Source organism: Anolis carolinensis, chromosome 3 (genome assembly GCF_035594765.1).
Source record: "Anolis carolinensis isolate JA03-04 chromosome 3, rAnoCar3.1.pri, whole genome shotgun sequence".
Lineage (NCBI taxonomy): Eukaryota > Metazoa > Chordata > Lepidosauria > Squamata > Dactyloidae > Anolis > Anolis carolinensis.
In genome coordinates this window covers 131,735,960-131,747,557 of record NC_085843.1, presented here as the reverse complement: position 1 = coordinate 131,747,557, position 11,598 = coordinate 131,735,960, and the positions used below count along the sequence as shown (strand labels likewise).

Here is an 11,598-nt window from a genome sequence, read left to right as displayed (position 1 = left end):
TGCAGACAAAGTCACTCGGATATGTTCCGACGTACATGCCAGACTTAGAGCAGTTCCAGAGGAGGTAACCGAGGCATCTGCTTGTCCAATTTTAATGGATTCGTTTCAGATTGTTTGCCCGGATGATGTCGAGGGGATCCTTGGAGCTGTGAGGGCGACTAGTTGCGCTCTGGACCCTTCATGGCTGATAAAACTGGCCAGCGGGGGATACGGGTCATGGCTGACCATGATTGTGAATGCTTTATTGGATCAGGGGCATTTTCCATCTAACCTTAAACAGGGAGTAGTAAGACCTCTCCTGAAAATGGCGTCCCTTGATCCGTCGTTGCTGAACAATTACCACCCGATTTCCAATCTCCTGTTCTTGGGCAAGGTTCTAGAGCATGTGGTCGCCTCTCAGCTCCAGGGATTCCTGATTGAGACGGATCATCTGGATCCATCGCAGTCGGGTTTTAGGCCTGGTTACAGTACCAAGATGGCTTTGGTCGCCTTGGTGGATGACCTCCGCAGGGAACTAGATGGGGGAGTGTGACCCTGTTGGTTCTCTTGGAGATTTCAGCGGCTTTTGATACCATCAACCATGGTATCCTTCTGAGTTGGCTCTCTGGAATTGGTATTGGGGGGACTGCTTTGCAGTGGCTCCACTCCTTCCCAGAGGGCCGTACTCAGTTGGGGAAGCTGGGAGACTCCTGCTCAGACCCCTGGCCATTGACCTGTGGGGTCCTGCAAGGATCTATTCTCTCTCCCATGCTATTTAACAGCTACATGAAAATGCTGGGTGAGGTCATCAGGAGTTTTGGGGTTGGCTACCAGCTTTACTACTTTTTTCCACCAGACTCCAAGGAAGTCCCTTGTGTCCTGAACCAGTGCCTGTCCTCTGTGGTGGACTGGATGAGGGTGAACAAACTGAGGCTTAATCCAGACAAGACAGAGGTCCTCCTGGTCAGTCGCATGGCCAATCGAGGTATTGGGTGGAAACCTGTGCTGGGGTCACACTCCCCCTGAAGTCACAGGTCTGCAGCTTGGGGGTCCTCCTGGACACAACATTGACACTTGAAACTCAGGTGTTGGCAGTGGCTAGGAGGGCCTTTGCACAATTAAAGCTTGTGCGCCAGCTTCGACCATACCTCGAGAAGTTTGACTTGACCACGGTGGTCCACACCTTAGTTAACTCCAGATTGGGTTACTGCAACACACTCTATGTGGGACTGCCTTTGAAGATGGCTCAGAAACTTCAACTAGTGCAACGAGCAGCAGCCAGGTTGCTATCAGGAGCAAACTATAGGGAGAGGACTACTCCCCTATTGAAAAAGCTCCACTGATTGCCAATGAATGTTTGAGCCCAATTCAAAGTGCTGGTTGTTACCTATAAAGTCCTAAACGGCTTGGGTCTTGCCTATCTTTGTGATCGCATCCCCTACTACAAACCTGCATGAACTCTGCAATCTACTAGAGAGGCCCTACTCTCGTTGCCATCCTTGTCTCAAACACGATTGGTGGGGATGAGAGAGAGGGCCTTTTCGGTTGTGGCCCCCCAGCTCGGGAACTCTCTCCCGAGAGAAATTAGATTAGCCTCTACATTGATGTCCTTCAGAAAAGCTTTGAAAACTTGGGTTTTTCAAGCTACCTTTGACTAAGGTGAACAGTTGATTGATTCCCCACCTGTTCCTATAGCACAGTCTTTTGTTCCTTATCACGGATTGCCATGATTAGCTCTCCTAATTCACTGCATGATTGAAATTACCTCTCCACCAAGACTATGGACTGAAGCGCCATGTTATGGCCATGCTTTTTACTCTGTTGAAGCTGTGTTATTGATCTACTGTGATTGTTATGTATTTTATATTGTGTATTTTATACTGTTGTATTTTATTGTATGTTGTTGGGCTTGGCCCCATGTGAGCTGCCCGAGTCCCTTCGGGTAGATGGGGCAGGAAATAAAAATAAACAACTTATTATTATTATTATTATTATTATTATTATTATTATTATTATTATTATTATTATTTTATCTCCACAGCTATCCTGGGCTTCCTGGACTTAGGCAGCTTTGGAGAGTTGGGATGGCAGGGACATCGTCCCCTCCCTGTCCTGCATTTCACCCTTAAAATGAGTAGAAAGCCTCTTTACCTATTCCTGGAGGCTGTCCATTCTTTTCTTCACCCACAGTGATGACGTGACAGAGCTTAGAGAACGGAGAGGATCTTCCCTCTCCAAAGCTCCATTGCATCACCACTGCAGGTGAAAAAGCAAATAGACAGCCTCCAGGTACAGTTAAGGAGGCCACTCCCTTCCCCCCAAATGAGGTGGGGATTTGCCCTGTGTGTGGCCTCAAAATGTTTAACACCAGTTTGTGCTACATTTTGTCCTTGGATGAGTGGAAATAGCCTTTAAGCCATGATTACCTATCTGTGGGATCCCAGAGGTGAATAGAAGGGGTTGGAGAGGCATGCAGTGGCGTTCCAGAGGCCCACACTTTATTAAAACTATGCAATGTATTGCTTTAGAAACAGAGGTGTTAAGTAACATATCATAAATTAGGTTGAAGGCTTTATTTCCTAGCTAAAATCAGCAACATGATTTAAAAATTCAGGTTTATGATAATATTCCATTTAATAAAAAAAAGAAAAGAAGAAGTAGTAGTGAGTTCATCCAAATCTTAGTTAATTGGTTAGACCTTAATGAACTAATGAACCTGTTCAAAAGTTATGCAGCATATTAAAATAAAACAATAGTAATTCTACAGGGTAATTTATAGGAAGCAACTCAAATCTTCTCTAACAAGCTGTGCTCTGGTAGATGTTTAATTTTCCCCCCTATATATTATGGTGCACAATGTTACACGTGGTCTACATTAAACTGAAAACCTTATACTCACCTGTTGGTTCACAACCATTCTGAATCTAATTCAAAGGTATTCCAAATACCAATTTACTCTCCAAGGACATTTCAATTTCCTTTATGTTAACTTTGTGTCATATGCTTCAAAGAAAGCAACCTGACAACTTTTATTATATATTCCATTTGCTTCTGTTCAAAATATTTTAATGGTTGACTTGGTTCTGCTTTTTAAATAGATTGATAAAAAGTGTTACACTGTCAGTAACTGGTCCCTTTTTAGCTCTTGGTGCTTTTTCTACTCTTGTGCACATAAAGGATGGAGAATGCTTTCAAAAGGCGATTGCACTGTAATTCTCATTAATATTAGCATTAGTACATTCATTTATATCTCATTTTTTTCAGAGTATTGGACTTGAAATGGTTTATGACAGAGTTAAAAAAAGGAATAAAAAGCAAACACTGAAAAATTGAATGCATACAAAAAGCAGTTATGCAATAAAAATAGCTAAAACATAAACCATTAAATACAACAAATAAAAGTCCAAATAAAACACAATATACACACACTACTAGGACTTGGAGTGTCCGTCCAGACAGGCCCAAAATACAGGTTCAAACGACACCTCAGGTAAAGCGAATTAATGCAGGAAAAAACTGGGTTTTCCCAGATTACTCTGCATTAATTAAACAACTGGAAAGATCTGGACCTTAAGCTGGAGCCTGAAGGAGCGGGGTGGGGGGACACCTACCCCCTTCCCCCAGCCCCTGCCCCCCCATGGGTGCGATGGGAGGTTGGGGGTGACTCAATGCAATCCCACAAGTCAAGGGGAGTGGGAGTGGGGGGGCATTGAAACCCAGGAAGAAGTGGGTTATTTTAACCCGCTTCCTCCCAGGTTTTAGGTAAGTGTAGAAGGACGTGGAGCAATGGATCCAAATTATAGGAAAGGAGATTCCACCTTTGCATTAGGAAGAACTTCCTGACCATACTAGCTGTTCAACCGTGGAACTCACTGCCTCATAGTCTGCTGGAGGCTCAATTGAAGGCTTTTAACAAAGCCTTCTGTTGTGGGTGCTTTGATTGTGTTTTTCCTGCATGACAGGGAGTTGAAATGGATGGTCCATGTGATCTCTTCAGACGCTATGATTTTATTATTTTAAGCCTTTCTCCTAACATTAATTCTCAAAGTTTTGTCAAAATCAAAAAGTCTTCACTTGCCAACAGAGAGCCAAATAAGTCAGTGTAACATCTCTGGGAAAGGAGTTCCTGTGATGTCTCATGGGCCATGTAGTCCCCTTCCTAGTACTATTGTGGCAGACGAAGAGGAAAACTTGGGTTTCCCACCGTTTCAGCCAGAATTGGAGCCCTTGCACCTGCAGGATGTTTGCCCTCCAGAAGTCAGCCAAACAAGCCTTGGGCAGAATTCTCCCCCGTTCTCTCGTAGGGATAATTATAATCGAGATAGAGGCGCTAGGAAGGCGAATCACCGAAGCGCCAGAATCGCTGCCAGACAATTAGCTGATTAAGCCTGTTTCCCTTGGGAAATCTTAAGGAGTCATGCATCTGGACACAGTATGGGTTTCACTTCTTGTTCCCCAGGGAAAGTGTTCCTTGGCGGGAAAACAAGATCCTATATAGGTGTTTACCCGCAAGGAGATCCTTGCGGAGTCAATTCGTCAGCTTCGGGAGTGAGATCGTGTGTGGACTACGCTACTCCTGTTCCTTGTTTCCAGGACCTTGTTCTTGTTCCAAGCCTGCCTTGTTCCCCGGACCTAGCCACGGACCCAGTTCTTGCTTCTTGCTTCTTGTTGCCTCGAACCAAGTCTTGTTTGCCAAGAATCTAGTTTGTTTTTCCAGCCTTGTTGTCAAGCTCCATTGGACTAAAGGACCCTGTCATTTCCCCACACTTTGCTCGGCAAAGTGTGTGTTTCGGTTATTGGATTATAACTTTGGACTCTAATATCTCATATTGGACATCGATTTCCTGGACTATATTTGACCTTTCCTGAAAGGTCTTCTTCTGAACTATATTCTTCACTTGTTTTTATTGACTTTATATATTCCTTCAATAAAGATATTAGATAGATTCTGGTCTCTGTGCATGGTTATTGGTGCTCTGCAGCCTGGATCCTGACAGTTCCAGAGATTGGGAGCAGTCATGGAGAAGGCCCTCTCTTATGTTCTCCTCAGGCATACCCACAAGAGTGGTGTGACAAAGGGTACATTTATAATGTGGAAATAATGCAGTTGGACATCACTTTACCTGCCATGGCTCAATTTGGTGAGGTACCCACTGTCTTTGGCAGAGAAGATCCTGTAAAATTACAACTCATATGATTCAATAGCATGACAGATAAACTAGTGTCAAACTATCTTAATCATACAGTGCAGATGCACTCTCATGGAAGAGCCTTCTCAAAAGATTTCAGAACATAGACAAGTTTATAATCTGTATATAACCAAATAACCTGGACCCAAACTGTGTAGGACTTCATATATCATAATTTGAATTTTATATTGAATTGAAATGGCAGTCAGAAGAGAGGTTGAAATAAGTGAGTTTGGTACACCTTATTGCCAGTCCCAGTTGATAATCTGGCTGCAATTGATGCTTCTGAATACTTTTTGAAAGTAGCCCCACATAGAGGAAACAACAGTATTCCTAATGGAATGTCTCACCAAGGTCAGATCTGACATCTCAAGGAACAGCTGTAGCTGACACACAAGTGTGTAAATACATTCCTGACTCAGAGTTGAGTCCAGGAGCACACCCAAGCTGCAGACCTGACCTAGTCTTGACCCTGTGGATCCCTACAACTATTGGCTCTTTGACTCTGGGTCCCAACAACAACAGAAGCAAAAGACAATGTGTTATAGAATCAACACGAGATGCACTTGAGTTGTACATTATTTCTCATGTTCAGACTCTCACACACAATTCTTTCTCTTTGGGCTAATAGGAAGAAAGCCTGGATGTGATGTAATTGATCAGTTCATTGGAAGCACTGTTTTATAATTAGGGAGCCTTTCTTCAAAACTGGATGTGAGCAACTTTGAAGAAAGCCCTTCTGGGCCTCAAATAGGCTGGGGAGAAACAAAATGGAAATAGCTTATTAAAATGGTCCTTTGAAGAACTTGTGACTTTAATACAACAAGTGACCCACTAATTGTAAATCTGTAAAGATTTTTTTAAAAAAAAAAACCATGAAAGCAATCCCAAAGAGATTAAATAACTTTTGAAAACCATCAGGAAGTAGAGACGTACATACTTCAATGAAGAGGGAATTTCACAGTCTGAGGGCTGTCACTGGAAAGGCCATGTGCCCCATGCCCAGCAACCAAATCAATTGTACACATTCCAACAAAGGAAATACAGATTGAGAACATCACTTACAGACACACATTATTTGTGCATGAATGGTCTATGCACTTTGAACTGATTTGGGAGGAATTCAGATGTTAATGAGTGTCCAAATGCAAATGTCATTTTATATTATATAATGCAGGTGAAACATCCACAATGTAAAATGCTTTCAGTAATTTATTCTTCAACAACTTATGAAGATACTGTAGATTTGTAAAAAAAAAAAAAAAGTATATTTAATAACGCTAGTCACTATATATGCATGTTTCTTAAAGTTTAAAGTATGTCTTCAATCCAACAAGAAAAAATAGCTTGAAGAATCAAGGTTCCAACCTCACATAAGGTCACTGCATGCATATGTGTAATTCCCAGTGTATGGATATATGCATAAGGAGATTGTCAAGCCCATAATTGATGTCACTGCTTTTGTGAGGACAGAACTCAGTTGCAGCTTATATATCATCTGATGGTAACCTATAAAACATGTCAAATTTCATTTCTTTCTTAAACTACATTTAGCAAAAACTTTAAAAAATACATTTGGAGATGCATCTATGGAAACAGCAGAACTTCGGTGATGAGTTTATAATTTATTTTTCTTGTTAACTTAAGAAATGATTTAGTATTTGCATTCTCAAGAACCTATAATTGAATGCAGTTGGTAACCATACAAATATACAATTCTAATTAAAAAGCAAGATGAGGTCATTCAGACAATATTGGCAAACTAATTTATGGATGCCATTTTGCTTAATATATATTATGCATGCTAAAAAGCTGACTGATTTCTATGTTCTTTATAGCTACACTACTAATTATATGATACACATTACATCACCCTCTTTGAGTGCTCTTCCCTCAACTGTCACTAGCAGCAGCCATTCAAAAAGGGCTACAACAGATGAAGACAACAACACTGGAAGCATGTTCATTCTACCAGGCTTGTTGAAAGGCTACCTGCCTTTTTTTCTCCTGCCTCTTCATTCCGTTTTCCTTTTGTGTCATTCAAGTTTATAAACAAAGAATGTTATGCTTTAAATGCTTGCATTGTGATTGATGACAGGACAAAATAAATACTTTAAATTTACAAATTCCTCCTCAATTTATGACAACCCCAAAAATGTCATAGGATTTTCCTAAGCAAGGAATACTCAGAGGTGATTTTGGCCAGTTCCATTCTCTGAAATACAATCTACAGCACCTGGTATGAATTATTGGGAACATAGGTTATGTGCAGCAGCCACATTGTAAATGGGTAATTCTGCTCATTTTCTTTTAAAGACATTTTTCTCACCCCAAGAGCTAAATAAATATCTCATCCACTTTTTGAGGGAGAAAATGATTCCATGCCTCACAACCTCTGAGGATGCCTGCCATAGATGTGGGCGAAATGTCAGGAGAGAATGCTTCTGGAACATGGCCACACAGCCCGAAAGACATACAACAACCCTGTGATTCCGGCCATGAAAGCCTTCGACAACAGATTCCATGAATATGTGGAGTAAGACGCCAATTGCAAGACATTTTAAAATAAGTGATTTGAGAGTGAGCATGTTTTTAAATCAATTTTTTAAAAAAAATAATATGTGCATAAATATTGAGGTTGAGATTTAATGGACTTTTGAGAAATGTCAAATGAAAGACAAGACCTGACATAAATGGATTGATCCATTCTTCTGTATGTTTCGTTTTCAGTTTTCACAGTTTGAGTACACAGATAGATTACTTAGATGAAGAATTCCTTATTTAGCTCTGACCCTTGACTTTCCAGGTTAAATCTGGCAAATTAGTAAATGTATGTGAATAATGCCTCTTTGAAAGAGGAAATGGGTCCCACAGCCTAATCTCCAAAGAAGGGAGTTGATTTTCCACTGTTAAACTATATATATCTTTGAACCCCAGTCATCCCATAAAAATGAAAAAAAAAGAAAGAGGGGTTAGATTCAGTCTAGCCTAGGCTCTGATTGACTTTCAGAGGCTTTGGGTGCATCCAGACAGCCCCTTTAATGTGGGACTTCCCATCACAAAAAGGAGGCTGTCCAGATGATGTCTTTGGAAATCACAAATTAATTTGCCACAAACCAGGAAAACCCAGGTTTGTGGCAAACTAATTTGTTAGTGGGTTTATTCTGTGCCTTCCAGGAAGGAGTGGGATAAACCCACTACTTCCACTGTTTGGACTGCTTCCTCAAAAGTTCTGGACTTTTGAGGGGGCAGACCAGACAGTAGTCCCAGATTTTCCAGGCTGGATCAGCCTGGAAAACTGCAAGGGCACCAGCCCCACCCACCCCAAACCCTAAAAAAATAAATAAAAAGGAAACTTACCAGGAGCCATTTGGCTTCTCTTCCTATCTGATGGAACATATCAATTATGCCTGAAATGAAGGAGGGGGGGGGGGCAAATCCTTCCTGGCTTCCTCTATGTTTTTGGGCAGCATTGGTATGTTCCCTCAGGTAGGAAGAGAAGCCAAATGGCTCCTAGTGAGTTTTCTTTTTCTTTTTAGGTGTTTTTTTTTTTGGGGGGGGGAGGGGTTGATGGCCACATGTCATCCCAGGATGGCTTGTGGAGAGCCAAAGGGGGAAGCCAGTTTTTTTCCTCTGCCTGTGTGGATTTAAACCCACTCCAAAGTGGATTTAATGTATGTGTGGAACCGCCCTTTGATGTGATTTGGGTTGCTGTGAGTTTTCCGGGCTCTATGACCATGTTTCAGAAGCATTCTCTCTTGCTTCTGGAACATGGCCATACAGCCTGAAAAACTCATAGCAACCCAGTGATTCCAGACATGAAAGCCTTCAACAATGCTTTGATGTGATCATTGGATGAGTCTATGATATTAGTGTCCAGAGTAAATAAATTTAAGTGCAGGTACTTAAACAAGAAAGTTCGTTGTGTTATCTTAATATCTTATCTCATTACATTACAATGAATTGATTTCTGGGTCCAAATGATGGCAAAGGCAGCAACACAATGTTTCCTAAGTATAACTGAAAGGTAATATACATTACATGCATATCCAAGAAGTGAGAGATTCTGCGTTTGGGGAGAATAAATTGTGGAAGATATCGAACATTTTTTTATTGACTGTCCAGCATATACTGAACTTCGATACAGATATTTACATTAATTACTATCCAGTTTTAGGTCTCCAACAGGAAATGATCTGACATTCTTCTTGCCTTTTGGCCAGAATCTGGCCAAAGGACATTTAGTATAATGCCAAGTTTTTAACTTGGTTTGTGTTTCTAAATACATTACAACTGTACTCTCGGTTTTGCTTCTGATATGATAAATAAATAGATATTAAAGGAGGAAAGTGAAGATGCTATTTGTTGTAGATGAAGGAAAAAGCAAAAATGGCCTTCCAGTAATGAAATTAGACTGTAATTCCCAATTGTACTAATCAATACAACCAACAGTAAGGGGGCATGAGATCTCCAGTCCAGCTACAACTGGAAGGTTGCAGGTTCCTAATACCTGTTGAGGATCCATCATAATCAGAGTAAGCCTTTTTATTCTGAAAACTATCAAGAGAAGAGGACATATCCTGAATGAAGAATCAGGAAAATAAGACTCTGACTGTAAATAGAAGGTCAGCTGCTATCCTCTCCTCCTTTTGCCTTGTTCTTATTTGTGTTGTATTTTGAAATGGGCATATCACTGGTCAAAGAAATAAAATTATTGTTATTACATTATATGCATAGAATTCATGGAAATTGGAAATGCATAAGAAGAGGTCAGCCTTGTTGAGAACCTCAGTAGTTTTAATATTGCCAAGGAATATATTACTTCATCACACCCAAAATGCATTTCTACACATTTAAAAAATGGTAACTCATTGTGCACTTCACACAAAGCAAGCTACAACTATGGGGGTGAAATATTTTGCCATTTCTAAAGTGTTGGTTTTTCCAACAATTCCTAAGCTGGTTGGCAATCAACTTATTTTAAAATTCCCTACATAGAGATGGGCCAAATGGCTTATTTCCCAGTGTGATGTTAATCACTTTTGCCCACTTTGGTTGTCTGCTTTAAATATAATTATGATGCTTTGTGTGGGCGGAGACAAATTGCCCATTTCCTCGGATCGCCAATGCTGACGACTCCAGGGTAAGTGCTGCCTTAAGAAAGGTGTTTCTGTTTCAGTCAAGTGCCTATTATAGCATTTCCTTTTCCAGTTGAAGAAAGAATTGAAAGCATACCTAATTCTTAATAGTGCTTCTGTTTCAGTGGAAGGGGCTTGAGTGAAAAAAAACCCAGTGCCACCTTAAGAAAGGTGCTTATGATTCTGTGGAAGAGGCTTGAAGACAGGGCTCCCTTAAAGGATGCTTTAAAAAGTGTGCTGACATCTTTGAAATGGGAGGAGCCTCCCCATGTGATGGGAATTAATCAGATGGTTGAGTAAGAAGCTGCAGGAGGTTATCTTATTGTGATTGGGGTGAGTAAATTCTTCGTCTTCTTTAAAACTCCACCGTTTTAACTCCACCATTTTCCCTGCTTTCCCTCATTTTCTCCAGCTCAATGTGATGAAGTCCATAGTATCCTTTTGGACCACTTTGACAGTAATTGGGATTCTGATCTTTCTGTGATGTTGGTCTGTTTGCTTATTTCAAATTAAATGATAATCAAAACAAAATACCGAGGAGCTAATCTGGTTCATCACCAGTAAGATTATGATGCCAAATTTGCCCACTTATGTAACTATGGTTACTACTGATGTGCTAGTAATTTTAGAAGTAATTCTGGGAAATATAAAGGTAAACAAGGTGATATTAAACTTGGCAACTGGAGGTTTTGTAGGTGGGTTATTCAACTATTTGAATGAATACATTCAATACATATTGCATAAGATTACACTTATTAATGATAAAGAATTGCTGTGGTGGTATTATGAGATTAGGAATTATCCTGGAGAGTTCAGAAAGTGTCAACATATAGTATTGGTTTGCTTATTTTTAATCAGATTGGTTTAGAATTGCCTGAATTATCAATGCATTAAATGGGAGTGACCTATTGAAATGGTCTCTGCATAAGGTTACTTCAAAAGCAGTTCAAAAAATCCAGAAAGGGAATGTTATGGTTGAGCCTTCTGGCTCCGATACTAGGAGACGGGGTTGTAAGACTCCTCGAGAGTCAGACGCTTTTGAGGAGCGCGAAAGGAAACGGCTCCGGGACTTATTTGCAGAACCAACAGATGAAGACTCATTTGAGAGTTTTACCGAGCGAATGGAGGAAGAGATGGTTAGCTCAGAGGAGGATGACATGGAGTGGACTCGTGTAAGGGAGGATTTGGGTGTCACCGGCAATGATAGTATGGGAGACGATTGGCGGGTTGCAGGATCAGACCCATGGACGGGCTGGAGGGATGGAGCGGGATCCACAGCTGGGGATGCTGTG

The 11,598-nt window shown here is 40.9% G+C and overlaps 1 long non-coding RNA gene across 1 annotated transcript in view; it reads left to right on the top strand.

Moving 5' to 3' along the window:
- Positions 1 to 10,320: 10,320 nt before the first annotated feature.
- LOC134297587 (uncharacterized) overlaps positions 10,321 to 11,598 on the top strand; it is a 163,766-nt gene continuing 162,488 nt past the window's right edge. The window contains exon 1 of the long non-coding RNA XR_010004383.1: positions 10,321 to 10,639. This is a non-coding gene — a long non-coding RNA (uncharacterized LOC134297587). The remainder of the gene's footprint in view (positions 10,640 to 11,598) is intronic.